The 21,044-nt window shown below is 38.7% G+C and overlaps 1 protein-coding gene and 1 pseudogene across 1 annotated transcript in view; both read left to right on the plus strand.

Moving 5' to 3' along the window:
* Window positions 1-21,044, plus strand: part of Stpg2 (sperm tail PG-rich repeat containing 2) — a 338,340-nt gene that overhangs the window by 28,652 nt on the left and 288,644 nt on the right. The window lies entirely within an intron of this gene.
* On the plus strand, window positions 2,987-4,365 carry LOC130889828 (tubulin alpha-1A chain-like; annotated as a pseudogene).

The following is a 21,044-nucleotide window of genomic DNA, read 5'->3' on the forward strand; positions in this document are numbered from 1 at the left end:
AGTTCTTTCAGGTATTCTGTGCCTGAAATGTAGCACTCAATGAGTGCCATAGAATTGGCTACAGTACATGCCATGTGGTCGCTGTCTCTGCTTGGATAGTTTCTCATCAGGAACTCACTGTACCTGTTTTCTATTTCAATGGTAGACAATACTTTTTCTTCAAATATCTTCGCACTGAACTAAGCCTCCCTAACCTGCGTATCATGAGGGCCTGCTAGTTGAGGTTTCTGTCCTGCCCAGTTCCCACAGCTGGTAAGCTCCAAAGAAAATCACACAGAGAGTCTACATTACGTTATAAACTGATTGGCCCATTAACTCAGGCTTCGTTTTAGCTTTTATAACATCTATTAACCCATTTTCCTTATCTATGTTAGCCACATGGCTCGGTACCTTTCTCAGCGAGGTAGGTTATATCTTGTTTCTTCCTTGGTCTGAGCAGGACTGCGGGACTGAGCTTCCTTCTTCCCAGAATACTCCTGTTCTCATTGCCCCACCTCTACTTCCTGTCTAGATACTGGCCAATCAGCATTTATTTAAAATATAATTGACAGAATATAGAACTATCCCGCACCAAACCTGTGATGTCTTTTCCATCCCACTTTCTTTAGGAAGTTTAAGTGATTATGCAGTGTTGGGTTTACGTAAAATCTTTTGATGGTTTATAGATGTAGCACAATTAATAAAAACCCAGAGACAGAAATTGGGGTTCAACCCGAAGGTCAGAAAAGCAAAACAGCCAGCCACTGGTGAAGGCGAATGCGTAAGTCACAAACAATCCCACACCAGTTTGGAATTATGATTAATAGAATGGTTATTTATTTAAAGGGGAAAAAATTTACAGATCACCGGCCCAGACAACAGCCCTCTGTGCAATCAGGAAGGGAGTCGATTCGCCTGAAGCAGAGCAGGAAGTAAGAGAGAGCGAGGAGGGAAGTGGCCGCTTTTTTAAAGTGAGAGAGACCACACCCCCCAATGGGCTGGTATCTCAGCAGCTATTGGCTGGAGGAGCGGAAGGACCTCCTGCAACACACTGGCTCTTACCTCAGTCTGAAATGGTGATCCTGTCTCCAGGAATCTTAAAATGAGACTGTGTCTGAGAGCTGTCTCCTCCCATCTTATATTTCTCCCTAGTGCTGGGATTAAAGGTACGTACGACTATTGCCTGGTTTCTGTGGCAAACTAGTGTGGCTACTGGGATTAAGGGTGTGTGTCACCACTGGCCGCACTGTAAAATTGATCAGTGCTGCTGTTTTACTCTCTGACCTTCAGGAAAGCTTATTTATTAAAATATAAATCTAATATTACTACATATGGAGGCTCCTTAGTTTTTGAATCTTGTTCTTATTCCTTTCTTGGTTTTTCGAGACAGGGTTTCTCTGTAGCTCTGTCCTGGAACTAGCTCTTGTAGACTAGGCTGTCCTTGGACTCACAGAGATCCACCCACCTCTGCCTCCCAAGTGCAGGGATTAAAGGTGTATTCCACCAACTCCCAGCCTTTCTTTTTAAAAAAATATGGTATCTAAAACTATGTGTAATATTCTGGGTGGGTTTTTAATTGTACAAAGCAAGATTGTCATCTCTTTTGTTCTGAATTGTGATATATTCACATAATGATGGGGAATCTCCTTCGGCCAATGACTTTTGAGAGGCTGGACCAGGTTGGTGTGGCCTTGGGTACCAAAAAGGTGCGTGCACACTCTCTGTTGCCTGAATGCTAGATTTGATTCCTGTTCCTTGTTCATGCAGAGGACTGTGGTCTGTGATTTTACCTTAAATAAAGAACCCCTTATTATACTTAATCCTGAGTTAGTGTGAGTTTAGTTTATTTGCATTCACCTTCAACATAAAACCCATTTAGATGTCCATCCCATTTTTAGATGTATATTTGAGTTTTTTTATTTGAAAATTATAGTGGACCAGGGCATCTACTGAATGATCGACTCTCCTGTATATGACAGGGAAGCTGTGGTTGCTAATCAAGACCTGAGAAGTGACACCGCCATTGACATGCCAGTGTAGATAGGAGAAATATCAGAGAGCCCCCCTAGATGAAGAGCTGCAGGCAGTGAATGACTGGAGAGAGGGAGAATCAGTTTGTTCCAGGAATGAGCCGCTTGATTGGTGATCTGTCCCAAGAAGTCACCCCTAACACATATACATATTAGCAACACTAAATGAACCCAGCAGGTTGTATTTATAACTGTATATGTATGTATGTATGTGTGTATATGTATATATGTAACAAAATAAAGAATAAGAGTCCATGAATGAAAAAGAGTGTGGGGGATACTAGAGGAGTTGGAGTGATATAAAACAGTACAGTGCATATATGAAATTTTCAACAAATGAAAAATAGTTTTAAAAGTCTGAGTAAAATTTCACTAGGTGGTGCCAAAGCTTTGGCTCTTTACTGGAATAGCATTCATCTCTACTTTTAATTAAAACAAATGTTTAAAAATTACTTGGGAAGATGTGGTAATTTGTCATGTATTCATCTGAGCAAATACTAGTTGTTAATTTTAGTTCCTTTATAAAATTTGCCCAGCAAAAAGAGCTTGTAGCTATGTATTTTGTAATTTCCTTTAAATTACAGTTGCAATCTGTATTTATACTTACTTATCTATATAAAATAAACAATTTTTCAAACCTTTCAAAGGCTAACAGAATATGGCATTTGAAATGTTTTAAGAACCTAGGACTTTTCACGACAGTGACACACATCTGTTCCTGGCAGCACCAATCTGCTTCAAGAGGAAGATGGGCATTGAAGAGGCTTCTTATGCACTTTGTTAGCCATTTGGACAAGAAACTGCTCTTGCCTGGACTGCTTGCTGCTATGCTGTATGAACTAGACATGCAGGAACCACAGAAAAATGACTGCTGAACTTGCCTAAAGAAGGTGAGACAGGGCCTAAGAGTTGTGCTGTAAGAAGCAACACCTCCTCCTCGCCTCCGCCACCCTCTGGGAAGCCGCGAAGTAGCAGCTATGTGTGAGTGCATCTCCATCCACATTGGCCTCGCCATGGTAAATACATGGCTTGCTGCCTGATGTACTGTGGTGATATGGTGTCCAGATCAGCAATGCCTGCTGGGAACTCTACTGCCTGGAACATGGCATCCAAGTAACAAGACCATTGCGGGAGGAGATGACTCCTTCAACACCTTCCTCAGTGAGACGGGCGCTGGCAAGCACGTGCCCCGGGCAGTGTTCGTAGACCTGGAGCCCACAGATTTTGATGAAGTTCTCACTGGTACCTACCACCAGCTCTTTCACCCTGAGCAGCTCATCACAGGCAATGAAGATGCTGCAATAACAATGCCTGTGGCCACTACACCATTGACAAGGAGATCATTGACCTTATCTTGGACAGAATTCACAAACTGGCTGACCAGTGCACAGAGCTTCAGAGCTTCTTGGGTTTTCACAGCTTTGGTGGGTGAACTGGCTCTGGGTTCACTTCCCTGCTGATAGAGCGGCTCTCTGTTGATTATGGAAAGAAGTCCAAGCTGGAGTTCTCCATCTACCCAGGCCCCAGGTTTTCACTGCTGTGGTTGAGCCTTACAATTCCATCCTCACTAACCACACCACCCTGGAGCACTCTGATTGTGCCTTCGTGGTAGACAATGAGGCCATCTATGACATCTGTTATAGAAACCTTGATATTGAGCGCCCACTTACATTAACCTAAATAAGTAGATAGGTCAAATTGTGTCTTCCATCACTGCTTCCCTCAGATTGGATGGAGGCCTAAATGTTGACCTGACAGAATCCCAGACCAAGTTGGTACCCTACCCTCGCATCCACTTCCCTCTGGCCACATATGCCCCTGTTATCTCTGCTGAGAAAGCCTACCATGAGCAGCTTTCTGTAGCAGAGATCACCAATGCCTGCTTTGAGCCTGTCAACCAGATGGTGAAATGTGACCCTTGCTACAGTAAATACATGGCTTGCTGCCTGCTGTACTGTGATGATGTGGTTCCCAAAGATGTCAGTGTTGCCATTGATACCATCAAGACCAAGCATACCATCCAGTTTGTGGGCTGGTGCCCCACTGGCTTCAAGGTTGGAATTAATTACCAACCTCCCACTGTAGTACCAGGTGGAGACCTGACCAAGGTTCAGTGAGCTGTGTGCATGCTGATCAACACCACAGCCATTGCTGAGGCCTGGGCTCACCTAGATCACAAGTTTGATCTGATGTAGCCAAGCATGCCTTTGTGCACTGGTATGTGGGTGAGGGATTGGAGGAGGAGGGGGAGTTCTCTGAGGCCCGTGAAGACATGGCTACCCTAGAGAAGGATTATGAGGAAGTTTATGTGGATTCTGTTGAAGGAGAGGGTAAGAAAGAAGGAGAGGAATACTAAATTAAATGTCACAAAAGGTGCTGCTTTTACAGGGAAGTTTATTATGTTCCAACATAGAAAATGTGGTCTGATCAGCTGATCTGTATGTGACAATGTGTGCTTTCATACAGTTACTGACTTATGCTTTAAAATATGAAGAATTTGTCATAGACCCAAGCTGTCCATTTCACTGATGGGTTTTAAATAAAATATTCCCTCTCTTAAAAAAGAAGGTGAGACAGTTCTTCAGGGTTGCTGCTTCATGAAACAGTCTGCCAGACATTCTGCAGGACAGCTGCCAATATAGGCAGAACAGTCTTTGAAATTTCCTGCTTCATGAAAAAGTCTGCCAGATACTATGGGCATGTAGGCTGAATATGGATGCTCCAATGTTAGAGAAGAACTTTGTGTGATTGTCCAGGCAGTGAGATGTCTCTGTCAATTCAAGAGTTTTGGAACTTGCTTACAATGCACTTCCTGTTAACTTAGTTAATATTATGTCCTTCTGGGATTTTTGATGGAGTTGAAGAATAGATAGTTATAGTTTTCCTTAGTTATGATAAAAGATAAAGTAGATATAAATATTATAACTGTAATTCTTGCTTGATACCTGCTTTTATATGTAATTTTACTATGTTAAAATTAAAACCTTCCTTTTTATTTAGACAGAAAAGGGGAGATGATGTGGGATTTCTCTCAGTATGCTGTGAATACCATTGGTCAATAAAGAAACTTCTTTGGACCTATTGCAGGGCAGAATATAGCCAGGTTAGAAGAGATACATAGAGAGATTAGGCAGACTCAGGGAGATGCTGTGTAGCTGCTGAAGGAGAAAGATGCCTCCTGTATGAAATTCTCAAAAAATCAAAATAAAGTTGTAGCATGAGTAGTAAAATCCCAGTATCTGTATTGGGGTTCAACCTGAAGATCAGAAAAGCAAAGCAGCCAGTCACTGACTCTTACCTCTGTTTACCTCAGACAGAAAATGGATGAGATCCTGTCCCCACAAATCCTCAGATTCCACACTCTACTGAGTTTCTGTCTCTTCCCCTTTATATTTCTCTCTTCGCCCAGCCATATCACTCCTGTCTTCACCTCCCTAGTTCTGGGATTAAAGGCATGTGATCCAAAGTTCTGGGATCACCTTTGTGTAAGTTCTGTTTTTCTTTTAGATTCCATCTTGTATAGCCTAGGGTGGCCTTGAACTCACAGAGACTGTCTACCTCTCTCTCTTGAGTCCTGGGATTAAAGGTGTGTGCCGCCATTCCCTGACCTGTATGACTGACTAGTATGGCTGCTTTCCTCTTGGTAATGCCCTGGGTGTCTGAGGCTGCCATGTGTCTTTTATGTAATAAAACCATTCACTTCATATTTTTTGATACTATAGCTAGAAATATATTTTGAACTTGATATGGTCTTATGATAAGTAGTCTATTTTTTCACTTTAAAAATTTCACACTTAGGTTTTTTTTATTGGGAAAGGTATATTTATTAATTTAAGGTGTTAAAGTGACTAAGAGATGGGGCTAGAGAGATGGTTCTGTGGTTAAGAGCATTTGCTATTCTTTCAGGAGACCAAGGTTTGCTGCCCAGGACCCCTACCTGGAAGGTCATAACTGTCTGTAACTCCAGTTCTAGGGAGTGTGATGGACTCTTCTGGCATCTGTGGGCACTAGGCATGCTTGCAGTACATACATACATAAGCAGACAAAAATCTCATAAAATATAAACAATACAGTCTTTGGAAAACAATGGATAATTATTGGGGTAGCACAATATATATGTGTGTATATATATTACACACAAACACACACACACACACGGTCTATGTTCACATGACTTGTGACTGTCATGGGTTGCCAGATAATTTCAGTGAAGTTCAAGCATTACTTGAACTTACTCTACTAAGCCAATTTAAGAATAAATTACCCCAGCGACTGAAGCAACAGCAGTTGTCTTAAAAGTGGATAGAAAGTAAAGTTTGTTAAAATGTAGCTTATGAGCTATTGTAGTCACTTCACACTTGATTAAAAATGTTACTCATTGGTGCTATTTCTCTTAAATTTTTTTATAAATGAAATCTCATTTAAAAACAGTTATATGTTTTAACTTTAGATTATATCTTGAAATCTTATAGGTTGTCACTTTTTTATAGAACTATTTCAATGGAGCTTAAGTATAATGTGATAAAAACTTTATTTTAAAAGCAATTGATTCTCGAATTCTTATCTACAACAAATTTTACAAAGTAAAATGATCATCTTTGTATTTCATAGACACTGACTTGTATCTCATTAGTTGTTCTCAATAAGTGAATCTTGTTTTTTGAATAGAGTGAAACAATTTTAAAGAAGCTAGAAATATTCAATAATATTTTAAAAGCAGCATTTGGAAAGATTTGTGCTGACAATAAAATTATATGTAACTATTCATAAATAGTTTTATGATGGACAAATATTTCATGTTATGTATTACAAATATATGTTGCTCTATCATAATATGGAGTTGGTGACTCATGAGTCAATCAATCAGTGGAGAAATGTAGGAGGGAGTAAGTCCTCAGAAGTGCTATCAAGTCCGTCAGAGAGGAGTGGGTATAGTCTGTAGTAGTAGAAATTTTCAGGCCTGACAGACAAGTTCTAGCACTAGGTGTGTAAGGGAAATGAGAGCAGTGTCTTGGAAAGATGAATGAATACCGCTAGAGTCATCTTTGCTTTTCCAACTGAACCTTCCAGGTGATCCATCAGTCAGGAGAGGTAAGCAGTGGCCGCTAGGTGGATCATTAACACTCTGCAGCCTGTGTGCCCAGGGTGACCCACATCTGTCTTCATTAGAAGTTTGCTCCCTGCCAGGAGTGAACAGATGGGTCATTATTGCCAACGTTGCCCTCTGGGCCAGCCTGGAGGACATGCAAAGTCATCGCTTCCACACAAGCCACATTTACCTGTTTTGATGTGGGGAAAACATTTTAAGAGTAACCTTGTCAAAAGAAAAAAAAAAAAAGGAAATGATGAGAATTAAGATACTGTCACTAGAATTCTATATAGATTCACATTTGTAAATAATTTATACAAAATATTGTTTTAGGGAGAATGGAAATTATTTTAGTGTCTAGTAAAATATAACTATTGTGGATATCTGAAAAGGCTAGATTATGCTTAAATAATACATAAGGTGTGAGTAGTTGTATATTTTATTCAGTTGTCTTATTTTAATGGTATTGGCTGAATAGAGGCCTAATATCGAATTAGCATGATTACATTTGATGGCACATCTGTTTCAAGATACTGTACATTTCTGCATTTGCCTTCATTAATCTACAGGACTTCAGACAGGATTATGCCTCATAAGGTGCTAAGACTCCACATTTAAGATATTGCAAGCAGCCGGGCGGTGGTGGCACAGGCCTTTAATCCCAGCACTCCGGAGGCAGAGGCAGGCGGATCTCTGGGAGTTTGAGGCCAGCCTGGTCTACAAGAGCTAGCTCCAGGACAGGAACCAAAAGCTACGGAGAAACCCTGTCTTGAAAATTCAAAAAAAAAAAAAAAAAAGATATTGCAAGCTTGGCATCTATATATAAAAGAATGTGATTTAAAGAAATGAATGCTCATTCTTGAAATATTAAAATATGAAAATATAGCTTTGAATTCTATCTTTAAAAGACTTTTGGTCAGTGATAGCAAACACTTTGCTTTTTATTTTCTTTTTTTTTCCTTTGATTTTTTTGAGACATGGGTAGCTTTTTTTTTTTTTTTTTTTTTTGGCTCCTGTCCTGGAACTTGCTCTGTAGACCAGCCTGGCCTCGAACTCTCAGAGATACGCCTGCCTTTGCCTTCTGAGTGCTAGGATTAAAGGTGTGCCCTACCACTGCCTGGCAAGAACAAGCACTTTGCAAGAATGTTGTGTCCAACATAAGCACTGGGGTGTAAGCAACCAGGCTCGGATGCTGCCCATTTGTCTATGTGTTCTTGTTGGCTTCCTGTGACTCCTCAGACAAACTTCTGTCCACTATTCACCAGGGCTGTGGGTGCACGTATATACTTAAAACTCTACGTTCATGAAAATACCTTATTAAACGCTTAGTCTTCACATGATGTTGTGAGCAGGACCTCAACTCAATTATTTGTTTTGAAATGGAGGCTAGTGTCCTGGAGATCTGGAGTACAAGTTCTAGGAACCATTTTTCCCTCTTAAAGAAAACTAGCTTTGTATTTATTTACTTACTTTTTTCATGTAATTTTCCAAGAGAAACATACTGTGTGTGAGGACTTTCAAGTTGTAATAGTAACAACACCAAAGTGTTTAATTGTTTTATAATATTAAGCAAATGTATTTTCATCTTCAGAAATTTATTTATTGTAATTGTCAATTTGCATTACAGTTGGGAAGCAAGGTGAAAGATTTTGTCTTTTTTTAATAAATTATTTTTTCGTCTATTTTATATACCAGCTACAGCTTCCCCTTCTTCCTCTTCTTCTGTCTGTCCTCCACCCCCACTCTTTCCACTCCTTCTCCCTCTCCATTCAGAAAGGAGCAGCCCTCCTATGGGTAACAAAACCAGTCACATCAAATTGAGACAGAAATAAGCTCCTCCCCCTGAATTAAGGCTGGGTGTCGCAACCCAGCATAGGGAATATGTTCCCAAAAGCTAACTCAGGGGCCAGCGGACAGGTCCTGGTGTCACTGCTAGGAGCCCCACAAACAGAGCAAGCTACACAACTGTCACACAGATTCAGAAGGCCTAGGTTGGTTCCATGCTGATTCCCTAGCTGTGGGTCCAGAGTCCATGAGCACCCAGAAGCTTGGGTCATCTGTCTCTCTGGGTTATTCCTGTCATGACCTTGATACACCCTGGTTGTACACTCCTCCCTCTCTTCTACAGGACTCCTGGAGGTCAGCCCAGTAGTTCTTTATATCTACTTCCATTAGTTACTGGATGAAGGCTCTCTGATGACAACTAGGGTAGTCACCAATCTGATGGTCAGTTCAGACACCCTCTCCATTATTGCTAGGAGTCTTAGCTGGAGTCATCCTTGTGAATTCCGGGGAGTCCCTTTGGCACCAGTTTTCTCTCTAACCCTAAAATGCCACCACTTTCATTGCTCTCCCCTCCATCCAACCAGCAACCCGCCCAACCCAATCCCTTTTATTTCCACCATCCCTCCCCCCATTTACCCAGGAGATCTCTTCTATTTCCCCTTCCCAGGGAAATCTTCATGCTTCTTTCTTTGGGCCCTCCTAGTTACCTAGCTTCCCTGGGCCTGTGGATTGTAGCCTGGTTGTCCTTTACAGCTAAAATCCATTTATGAATGAGTACGTACCATGTTTGTCTTTCTGGATCTGGGCTACCTTACTCAGAAGTGAAAGACTTTAAGGCTCATGTTTGAGAATACATTCAAATTCTGTGTCTTAAGGTCGAGTAGTTTTTCTATTGGGAAAAGTGTCCTTGTATTTAGTTTCAGGATGTCTAAGGATCAAGAGAGTAAGAGAATAGGACTCTTTTGTGGGACACATGCTCAATATATCTTTCTATCTATATGATTCTTATCAGAGAAGCTTAAAGTGACAGAGACCATGTTCATATTGTAAGAATCCTTGGTCCCAAGAGAAGGAATTTGCATGTCAGTGAACTTGGCTTTTTGCTTTTGCTTGCATGTCTGATGAGTATTCTTGGACCCCTTAGGCCTATCAATTAAATATGATGATTGTGTATTATTTTATGTGTATGGTATTTCAAAAATGTTTCTAATATACATAGTAACGTTTATTTTTCATATTCTCTGATAATTTGCTTTTTAGGAAATTCTCAATTTTTTTAGAAACTCTTAATACTCTTGATGACTCCAAATAACTTGAATTAATTTTTTATATATTGATACACATTGTTTTATAAGTTGAAACTGAAAAGTGACAATAATGTAGAATAGTTAAGTGTACCTAAGAGGATGAGAAAATAGGTAAATGACAATGTAATATTACTATGGAGCTAGTTTTGATCGTCAGGGTTCTCTGAAAGAATATCAGGAACTTCCAGGGGTCACTGAAGTAAATATTGAGAGCAGCCGTTATGAGTTGTGGAGTGAGACAGTATCCTTGTGGCTGCTGATTAAATGCTTACATTAGAGCTCTTTCTATACACAGAGGCTAAAGCTTGGTAGCAGGGTCCATCATGTTATAAAGCTGTGTGTTTGATGAATATCCAGCCGTTACTGGAAGCGTGTTTCAGTTTAGAAGTTAAACGTACACTGAAGTTCTAGCAGAATGAGCATAGGTCTTCTCACTGTACCTTTTAGAAGTACAGTGACCTTTACAGATATTGCTGGCATTTGCAAGTCCTGTATAACATACCTTCTAATCCTGTACTGTCAGCAGGAAACACGAGGATGGGATAGTTTGAAATGGCAGTTGTAGGGAAAGACATAAACTTTGAAATACCTACAATTGCTTTTAATGTCAAAAACCACACATGACCAGTCTCAACATTTAACATCTCTAGAAAATTTCAGTATTTATCACTTTATACAACCTCTTCTTTTTCCTTACAGTTTATTATTATTTTAATGGACATGTAAGCTGATACCAATAATTGTATTTTTTAAGTGTATACATGCCATAGAATGGGTGACTCTGGTTAGTTAGAAAATACAATACTTTATAGTTATCACTGTAGTGGTGATAACACTACTAATCTCAGTATTTTTCATGAATGTCATCATGTTTAAAGGACAGCCCCTTTAAACACAGCTGTTTGACATGTCTTCTAAATTATGTGTGGGAAGGCACAGAAGCAAGAGAGAAAGCCACATCCATATTCACAGTACACTGACCAGATTGGGTTCTATAGCAGTGTTCTGACATCCAACAGGATAAACATATCATATCGATTGAATGTGTTTGTCACAGGAAGCACAAAATCACGTCCAAGAACAATCCAGGGAACAAAGCGCACCTGAGGTAAAGGCCTCTGCCTTTTCTCCTGAAGCCCTCTCAGGTCCCCAAGTCTCTGTTCTCCATGGGTCATTGTTTGGATCGTATTCTGACCCTTGTCCCTTTTCACTTTATAAATATAAATGCTTTAATACAACCAATAGAATAATATGAGTGTGACTTCTTTGAAGGTATATAATGTTACACATATTTTACATTTTGATACAGCCTTCTTTTTCTGTTCCAAAAACTTAGTTGAGGCAATTTAATCTTTGTGATATCATTGACTACAATACTATTAAATATGTTATATATAATTTTTATATATAACTTATGTGTGGGTGTGTGTTGGGGGATATCTGATTACACCATGAATCCTGAGTTTGCATTTGCAGTAATTAAATAAAATTAACCTTGGATTAGGAGGCTGCATTTAACTAACTGATAAAAAATAATCAGAGGACATACAGGAGAGACAGAGAGAGACACAGGAAATACTAGGGTGCAGCTTTTGCTGGTTAGGCAAAGTGGAAGCATGGTTTTTTTTCCGGAGAAGCCATCAGGTAGGGGAAGTTTAGCTAATTGCAACCCAGCGTCTCTGAGCTATCAGGTTTATACCCTAGCCTTTGAGTCTCGAGTCTTATTCATAAATAGACTGATAAGATTTAGTTAAAACTACCTTTAGAGGCAGCAGCAGGGCTGGTGCCTGCAAGAATAGAATTCCTGCCAGACTGTGGCCTGAGTGGCGAGGCCGCTGCTAGAGAAGCAGGCCAGGAACTGCGAAGTTGCAATTTCTGGGTGAAATACCAGTAGATTAAGGCAAAACCAAAGCTAAAACAACATGTGTACTGATTTTACTGGGCAGAACATGTTTTCTGACTTCCAGTATGCAAGAATTAAGAATAGTATTCGAAAACTAACTCCTGTACTTACTATTTAAATTACTAAATAGCTCTTATTGGCTCATTGAATTAAAGTTGTCTTTAAAATTGAGTATTTAAAAATTGAGTTTAATAGTGTTTGTGTCTGGATCAAGTATTTCTGTAGCTTTTATTTTGGGGGTTTCTGACTTTGACCAAGAATTGCTTTCTGCAAAATACCCACTTCCGTCTTTCTAATAATGAAACGCACAGTCCCAGTCTTCCGTTACATAATTGCTTTCATCTGAGAAGGATGATTGCTCTCAGCAAACTAGATGGATTGCTTGGATTCCTACAGAAAAGGTGAGGAGAAACGTTTCCTTGGTGTGCTCTTAGGATTGATGAGGGCATGTTCGCATGCAGCGTCCTCTGACATCCACGAATACTAACCTCCTGAAAAGGGAATTGGATTTCTTCACGTTTCTGAATACTTATTATATAGCTAATAAAAAGAACAGTAACCGGTATTGATTGTCAGAAATAATAAAGTTGTGAATAAATAAAGTGGGTCACTTGTATACCTACAGGTAAAGAGAATAAATTAGGCAATTTGAGTACAAGCAAGGCTCTTGGTAGTGAGAGTGACTTATGGCTAGTACATCTTCTTGATTCGTGAATAGTAACATGAATAGTTAGTTATTCTAGCAGGAAAACCATTTCTGCCGGCTTTCATTCATGTGCCTACAGATGAAGATGTATTTTTTTCTTGTTAGATATGGATAAATGAATATGATACAAGCTCTTTTACAAATAGAATAAATATTAAAGCGTGTCTCTTTAGATTTTGGCAAATAACTTCTGCATTAATTCATATGATAGGTCCCACTGGATTTCCTGAGAGTATGATTGGCTTAAAAACTTTCCACCAAATGTATGGTTTCGGAAAGTTATTGGCCACTGAGGAAATTTGAACATTTAGGTTAGTGTACATACTTAATTATATTCAAATAGTATATTGTTATATGAACCAAACTCCCCTCAATGTTGATAAATATGTTGAAATTCATATTCTGAAAAACCAAAGATTCTTAGGCATCAGATTATTGCATTCCATACAAGTCATAACATAATCTAGTAGAAAAAATGAAGTGAAATTAATGGTTCATTTATTTCAACTCATTTGCTCACAAAATTTGTTTTAACTAGAATTAATATCGGAACTATACATTGTAGTTAGTTGGTATATTTCCTTTACTGTTCATTTTCCTCTGTCTTTTTCTATATTATGTTTTTTTGGAAAACATAGGTTGTTATTTTTAAAATAATTACTTTTATTTAAATGCACGTGTGTGCATTTGTATGAATGTGTGTGATGACTGTTAACACAGTGCCTTACTGCAGATGTTCAGATTGAGCATGGATGAATGCATCATCAAATTTACTCACAGTGCAGGGGTTATGGTCATAAGACATCCATGAGTTGGAGATATGGTCCTATGGCTAAGTTTTCCTATCTTTTTTACCTGTGTCGAATATCCCTAACATGTCCATCCTACTTTTGTTGTAAACATTACCTTGATTGAAGCTACAGTCGTTTTTTATGGGGGCGGGATTGTCCTCATGTTCCTTAAATTGCTGCTTTCTTTCTTTATGTTCTCTACACAACAATCAGCGATATCTTCTAGAAATGAACATCATATCATGTTGTTCCTCTGCCTAAAGCATTTTACCACTTTCAGAATTAAATTCATACATTTTATTGCATCTAGAAGTTCAGTTATAATGTAGGGTCATTGCGCCCCTTCAGCCCTTTAGTTGCATTTTTGTACATTTTTCTTTATATCATATGCTAGGTATTCTACTGATCTTTTTATTTTGTTTGAACATATATATATATATATACATATATACATATATATATATATATATACATATATACATATATATATATATATATATATATATATTTTTTTTTTTTTTTTTCTTTTCGAGACAGGGTTTCTCTGTGGCTTTGGAGCCTGTCCTGGAACTAACTCTTGTAGACCAGGCTGACCTCGAACTCACAGAGATCGGCCTGCCTCTGCCTCCAGAGTGCTTGGATTAAAGGTGTGCACCATCACCGTCTGGCTTGTTTGAACATATTTCACTGGTTCCTTTCTTTAACTATTTTTTTAAAATGAAGTTTTGAACGTGCCTGAAATACTTTTCTGTTGAAAATTTTACTCTCTCTCAAAAGAAAACCCCACTTCAATTGTTTGGTTTAAATTTCTGCTTAAATACAACTTCTTTAATCAAGGCCCACTCAATCTAATCATCAACACGTTTACTTTATTTTTTTATTTCTCAATAGAAAACATGTTATTATGCATGATTTATTTACATATTTGTTCAAAGTTCAAGCTCCATGAGAATAGTCATTTTATTTTGCTGATTTTGTTTGCAGCTCTTAGGGGAAGAACTTGATTCTATGTAAATATGTGTTAGAATAATCAAAGACAGGGAGTGGAGATACATTGTAATTTCTGGACTCTCAGTGGCACTGAAACAAAATTTTCCTGGATAGTTTTGGTGACAGGAGCGTGGTGAAGCCTCAGCTGATGATCTTTGGCCACATTATTAGTATTGGAAAAGCAAGTGGCTATCACTTTCTTTTCCTTCATAGATATATTTTGATTTAAGCCAGGCCTGTTTCCTGTTATGAATTCCAAGCTAACCTTGGATAGGTCCCTCTCAGAAGAAGACATACAAATGGCTAACAGTCATTTCAATAAAGGACTCAAGTTTATGTCTCATGATACACAATTAATGGTTGACCACTCCTTCACCCCTTTTAGGCAGGACAAATTTTTGTTCCAAGGGTTTGTGACTGGGTTGGTATTCAGTTCCTCCACTGGAAGTCTTGCCTGGTCACAGGAGATGCCAGGTCAGGCTCTGTATTCTCTATTGTGAGGAGTCTTAGTTAGGGTCACCCTCATAGATTCCTGGGAGTGTCCATTGCTCTGGGTGTCTAGCTTATCTCAGAGATGCCCCCAGATTCCAGGTGTCTCCCCCAATACTTTACTTCCATCCTCCCCCCACTTAATCCCTCCTGTTCCAGCCCCTGTTCCCGCTCCCAGGTTCTCCCCCCACTCTGACGATGTCCATTCTATTTCTTCTTCACAGTGAGATTCACGCATCTTCCCCTTGAGTCCTCCTTGTTATTCAGCTTTTCTGGGTCTATGGGTTGTAGCATGGTTCTCCTTTACTTTACTAATCTTCACTAATGAGTGAAAACATACCATGTTTGACTTTCTGGGTCTGGGTTACCTCATTCAGGGTGATTTTTTTTTTTTTTAGTTCTATCCATTTGCCAGCAGATTTCCTGATATTGTTGTTTTTAACAGATGAGTAATACCCCATTGTGTAAATGTACTGCATTTTCTTTATCCATCTTTGGTTGGAGGACATCTAGGTGTTTTCCAGGTTCTGGCTATTACAAATAAAGCTGTTATGAACATAGTTGAGCAAGTGTTCTTGTGGTATGATGGAACATTCTTTGGATATATGCCCAGGAGTGATAAAGAAGCAAGATTAATAAAAACTCAGAGAAATAAAGGTGCAACCTGAAGACCAGAAAAGCAAAGCAGCCAGCCACTGACTCTTACTGTATGCAACCTCAGTTTGAAAATGGCGATCCTGCCTCCAGGAAACCTCAGAATGAGACTGAGCCTGATAACTGTCTCCTTCCCTTTTATAATCCTCTCTAGGGTTGGGATTAAAGGCATGCACAGCCCAATTTCTATAGCAATTAGTGTGGCTACTGGGATTAAAGGTGTGTGTTACCACTGGCTGGTCTGTAAGGGTGAACACTGGGACTGTTTTACTCTCTGAAATTCAGGCAAGCTTTATTTATTATAATACAAATGAAATGCCACTACAGTGGTATAGCTGGACCTTGAGGTAGACCAATTCCCAATTTTCTGGCAAACTGCTATATTGATTTCCAAAGCAGCTGTGCAAGTTTGCATTCCCACTAGCAGTGGAGGAGTGTTCCCCTTGTTCCACATCCTCTCCAGCATGAGCTATCACTTGGTTTTTGATACTAGCCATTTTAACATGCATAAGATGGAATCTCAGAATCATTTTGATTTGCATTTCCCTGATGGTTAAGGATGTTGAATCTCAGCCATTTGAGATTCTTCTGTTGAGAATTCTCTGCTTAGATCTGTTTCCCACTTTTTAATTGGATTATTTGTTTTTTTGATGTCTAGTTTCTTGAGTTTTTTTAGATATATTGGAGATCAGCCCTGTGTTAGTTGTGGTGTTGGTGAAGATCTTTTCCCATTCAGTGGGCTGTCATTTTGTCTTTTTTACATTGTTCTTTGCTGTTGCATGGAAAGGGCTGCTTGTTTGTCCTGGCTGCCCAGAACTGAAATAATCACACAGAAACTGTATTAATTTAAACACCGCTTAGCCCACTAGCTCTAGCTTTTTACCGGCAAAGATTCAACATGTCTGTCTCTGGTAGCTCCATGGTGTCTCTCTGACTCTACCCTTCTTTTTCCCAGCATTTAGTTTCATCTCCCTGCCTGCCTAAGTTCTGCCCTATTTACAGGCCAAGGCAGTTTCTTTATTTATTAACCAAGAAGAGCAACACATAGACAGAAGGACCTCCCACACCACTTTGCTTTACAGAAGCTTTTAAGTTTTATGAGGTTCCATATGTTATTGTTAATATGAGTGCTCACGTGATTGATGTTATTGTCAGGAAGTTGTTTCTTGTGTCAGTGAATTCAAGGCTTTTCCCTATCTTCTCTCCTGTTCAGAGTATCTGGTCTTATGTTGAAGTCTCTGATCCACTTAGACTTGAGGTTTGTACAGGGTGATAAAAATGAATCTATTTGCATTCCCTGGCACTATCTGGAGGCCCAGGATCCAGAGGCTGGATATTCAAGAGATGTAGAATAGAACCAAACACAACAGCCCCCACCCCTCAAAAAAGTCAATGAAATGATCCTAATGATATTCTGCAATACTTGTATATTGGTGCCTAGCCCAACTGTCATCAGAAAGAATTCACCCAGCTGAGTTCATGGAATCCTCTGTAAAAGGGGGAGGAAGGGCTGTAGGTCCCAGTGGTGTCAAGGACACCATAAGAAAATCCACAGAACCAACTAACCTGGACTCACAGGGGCTCACAGAACTTGAATCGAAAACAAGGAAGCCTGCATGGGACTGACAGACTTTCTGCACATATATTCAATTGTGTGACTTGGTCGTAGTGTGAGACTCCTAGCAGTGAGAGCAGGGGCTTTTTGACTCTGTTGCCTCCTTTTGGGACCCATTCTTCCTACTGGATTGCCATATCCAGCCTTAATAGAAGAGGAGGTGCCTAGTTTCACTGCAGCTTGAGATACTGTGGTTGGCTCATATCCATGGGAGGCCTGCTTGCACCTAAAGAGAAAAGCAGAGGAGGAGTGGAAGAGGTTGGAGGGGAGAAGAACTGGAAGGGAGGCTGGAGAGGAAACTTTGCTTGACATATTAAAAAAAAAACCAAAAGTAAATAAACGAAAAAAGAAAAAAAAATAACAAAGAAATATAAAAGGTTTTCAAGCTTATTCCTCACCAAGGTTATGGAAATCAAAACCATAGTGAGATATCATTTCACTCCCATTAAAAGCTGGTATTAGAACAAGGTTTAAAAGAGATAGATGGTATTGGTGATATATATTTTAAACACTGTTAAAAGCATAATATTAATATAGTCATCGTGGAAAACAGGATAGAAATTCCTCACACACCTTAAGGCATAATTACCAAATGATCCAATATCCCATTTCTGTGAATTTAACTCAAAATAAAATGAAAATGTATTACAGAAGTGTGTCTTCCCCTGTTCACTTCAGTGTTCATTACAATCTATATAATATATAGTTAGTGGGTGTACCCATTGAAGGTTGAATACAGACATATTATGTGGAGCAGCATGGAAGATTCTGAAAAATGTTGATAAGTGCAGTTAGGCACTAACAGACAAATGCTAAAAAATCTCCCTCAGGGGACTTACAAAATTCGTCACGTAGAACCAGAATGGTGATTGTGTTCGTGGCCAGATCTAAATATCTGGATGAATATTTTCAGTTAGGCAGGAATACTATATTTAAGAGATTTTTCTCTTGAACATATCAAGCAGTGGTTAATAACTCAAATTTACACAGTAGAGTTTTTAAGAGTATATTTTAAATATTCTTACCATACCCCATAAAATGATAGCATTTGATATGATGTTTCTTAGTTTAATGTTTATAATCATTTCATGATATGTATTTATCAAAATATCACATTGTATACGTTAAGTGTATGGAACTTTAAATGTGTTGATTATACTTCAATATCTAGACAAAAACAATATCAGAAACTCACAACAGTTGTGGCCACCTGTGTACATGCCTGTGTACATGTGCATGCACACACATGCGTGCACACACAAAGACATGAACATAGGAAGAAGACTAGTTGAAAGGAGGAAGTCAGTGGGAGTGGAAAAGGGTAAGAGAGGATCATGCAGAGTGGGTATGATCACAGTAGATTGAAGTCACGTGTTTAAATTGCCAAAATAAATAATAACTCCCCTCCAAAGCTTTATTCCTTATGCTTTCTGCCTTGTATTTCAAATATAGTCAAAGTATAACTATGGTCAATACTTACAAAGTGTAGATAATGAGGAAATGTTTTCAGTTGTCACATAAGAATGTTACATAAGAATGAGAAGGCTGGTGATTATATGAGTTATTGAAATAAAATATAAGGCAGGTAATAATGGCACACATCTATAATCCCATCATTGGGGATTCCAAGGCAGGTGGATGTCTGTGAGTTCAAATCCAGTCTGGCCTATATAGTACACTCTATGTCAGTCAAGGATGCATAGTAAGACCTTGTCTAAAATTACCAAAAATAAAAAATGTAATATGAAGCTACTGTCGGTACAGACCATATCATCTTTTCATATGGAATATTTTGTATCTGCTGTGATTTGACTTAATCACCTCTAGACCAATATCATATGTTCTTCAATGCTGAAGGTCTTTTCTGATGACTTGGAAACAAGCAAATACAGGTACAAATAGCTTGAGTCTGAGATTTGGATGTTTTCCCCTGCTCAAGTTTTTTTCCAGTCTTTGGAGAAAGAAACTGATGATGTGTTATTTAGATATTATATAAACCACTTCCATATGTTGCAGCAGAGCATGAAGAAATATTTTCTAGGACTACTTAATAGTGGACTAGACATGCATTCAACTGTTGTCTTCCCAGTGGGAACTCCCAACCTTCCAGATTTTGCTATAAAATATTCCAACTTATTATCTGCTAGAGAGCTGACAGTAGTTTTCATTGAGCCATCTCTCCATAATTTCTGGGCCATTTGTGTTTAATATGAATAGACATACTTGACAGCCACTAAACTTTTGGTGCAATTTACAGTGATCTATGGTTATGAATTTAAATTATCAAATTTCACATAGGAACTAGCACAAGGAATCAGTTTCAAATGCAACCTAAATTATGCTATTCATTGTTGAGGTGTATATAGCTACACAGTGAAAGACTTCAAATACTAATATTATTCATATTGAAATATAACTACTTTTTTATTAATTCTAAAAATGTACAGCTGATTTTAATTATCAAGAACCTTAAGAAACACCTTTAAAACTATCCCAAATTGGTGATCTTAGAGGGTAGTGACTACTTATATAGGAGGCAGCAGATAGTAAATGTAAAGAAATTCTATTATTGAGCTGTAAACTAGTGCTTTCCTTCATCTTAAATTTCAAATTCCATTATCTTTTGTTACAAAGGAATTCCTAAGACTGGATATGGTTTTTTTTTTTTTTGAAAGGAGATTTATTTTGGCTTACATTTCTAGAGATTGGGAAGCTCAAGACTGATAAGACACATCTGGTGAGGGCCTTGTACTTTTTCGATTGAAGTAAAAAAGCCTAAGGCAAGTGGGCACGTGTAGAAGAGAAGAAGCTGTCTCATGCTAGTTAACATCGTCATATGACAAAAACATTGGTGCACTCCTGAAGTGTGAGAGACCAACTTTGACAAGGATACCACAGGGTAGGGACATGGGGATCAGAAAATAAGAGAACAAAGACGCAGGTGAAAATGATAAAACAAAAACATAGGATAGTACCGGGAGGGGGTCCAGTGAATACTAAAATCACCTGTGTTAAATTTCCATTTATTTAAAGTATCTCCAACCACAAAAGGAAGGCATAAGATAAAAAAAACAAAATAATACATTAACATGGTATAAGGAAATGAACAGACTAGTTGAAGGATTGTGGGCTGCATTCTAGGTTAAACATTCTGTTGCTAGAACAAGACAAGTAACACTCACACCCTAGACCAAAACATTCTATAGGCAAACCACTCCCTGGGTGGAATCCATTGTTATCTCCTCAAGCGAGTAGGAATTTAGCTGTATTCTTAGACTACTTTTTTTTTTTTTTTTTGGTAGAAACAGATCTACTTCTCTGTACCTGAAATACAAGGTTTTGATATTAGCCACACCTGTTGACAATAACCTTGAGAAAACAGAACTCTGCTCTAAATCTAGGCGGGACCTTTGAGGCAGAAATGACAGTAACCTTGAAGGAGCATAAGCAAGTTCCAACTCTCTGACTTTTGGTCAGGGTGGAATGATAACAACATTGAGCAAGCCGACCTTCAGACAAGGTGGAAATAGGCTCACATTTTTGGGCCTCTACACTGAAGGTTCCTCATCATGACCCAAACATTGCCTACTACTCTGCTTTCCAAGATAGCTACATTGATAAATTAACATTCCTCCACATACTTTTTCTAGAGACACACTCAAACCAAACAGTGTGTTTTAATAAACATTGGTAATTAAAATGGCTT

The sequence above is a fragment of the Chionomys nivalis genome, chromosome 18 (genome assembly GCF_950005125.1).
Source record: "Chionomys nivalis chromosome 18, mChiNiv1.1, whole genome shotgun sequence".
NCBI classification, from domain to species: domain Eukaryota; kingdom Metazoa; phylum Chordata; class Mammalia; order Rodentia; family Cricetidae; genus Chionomys; species Chionomys nivalis.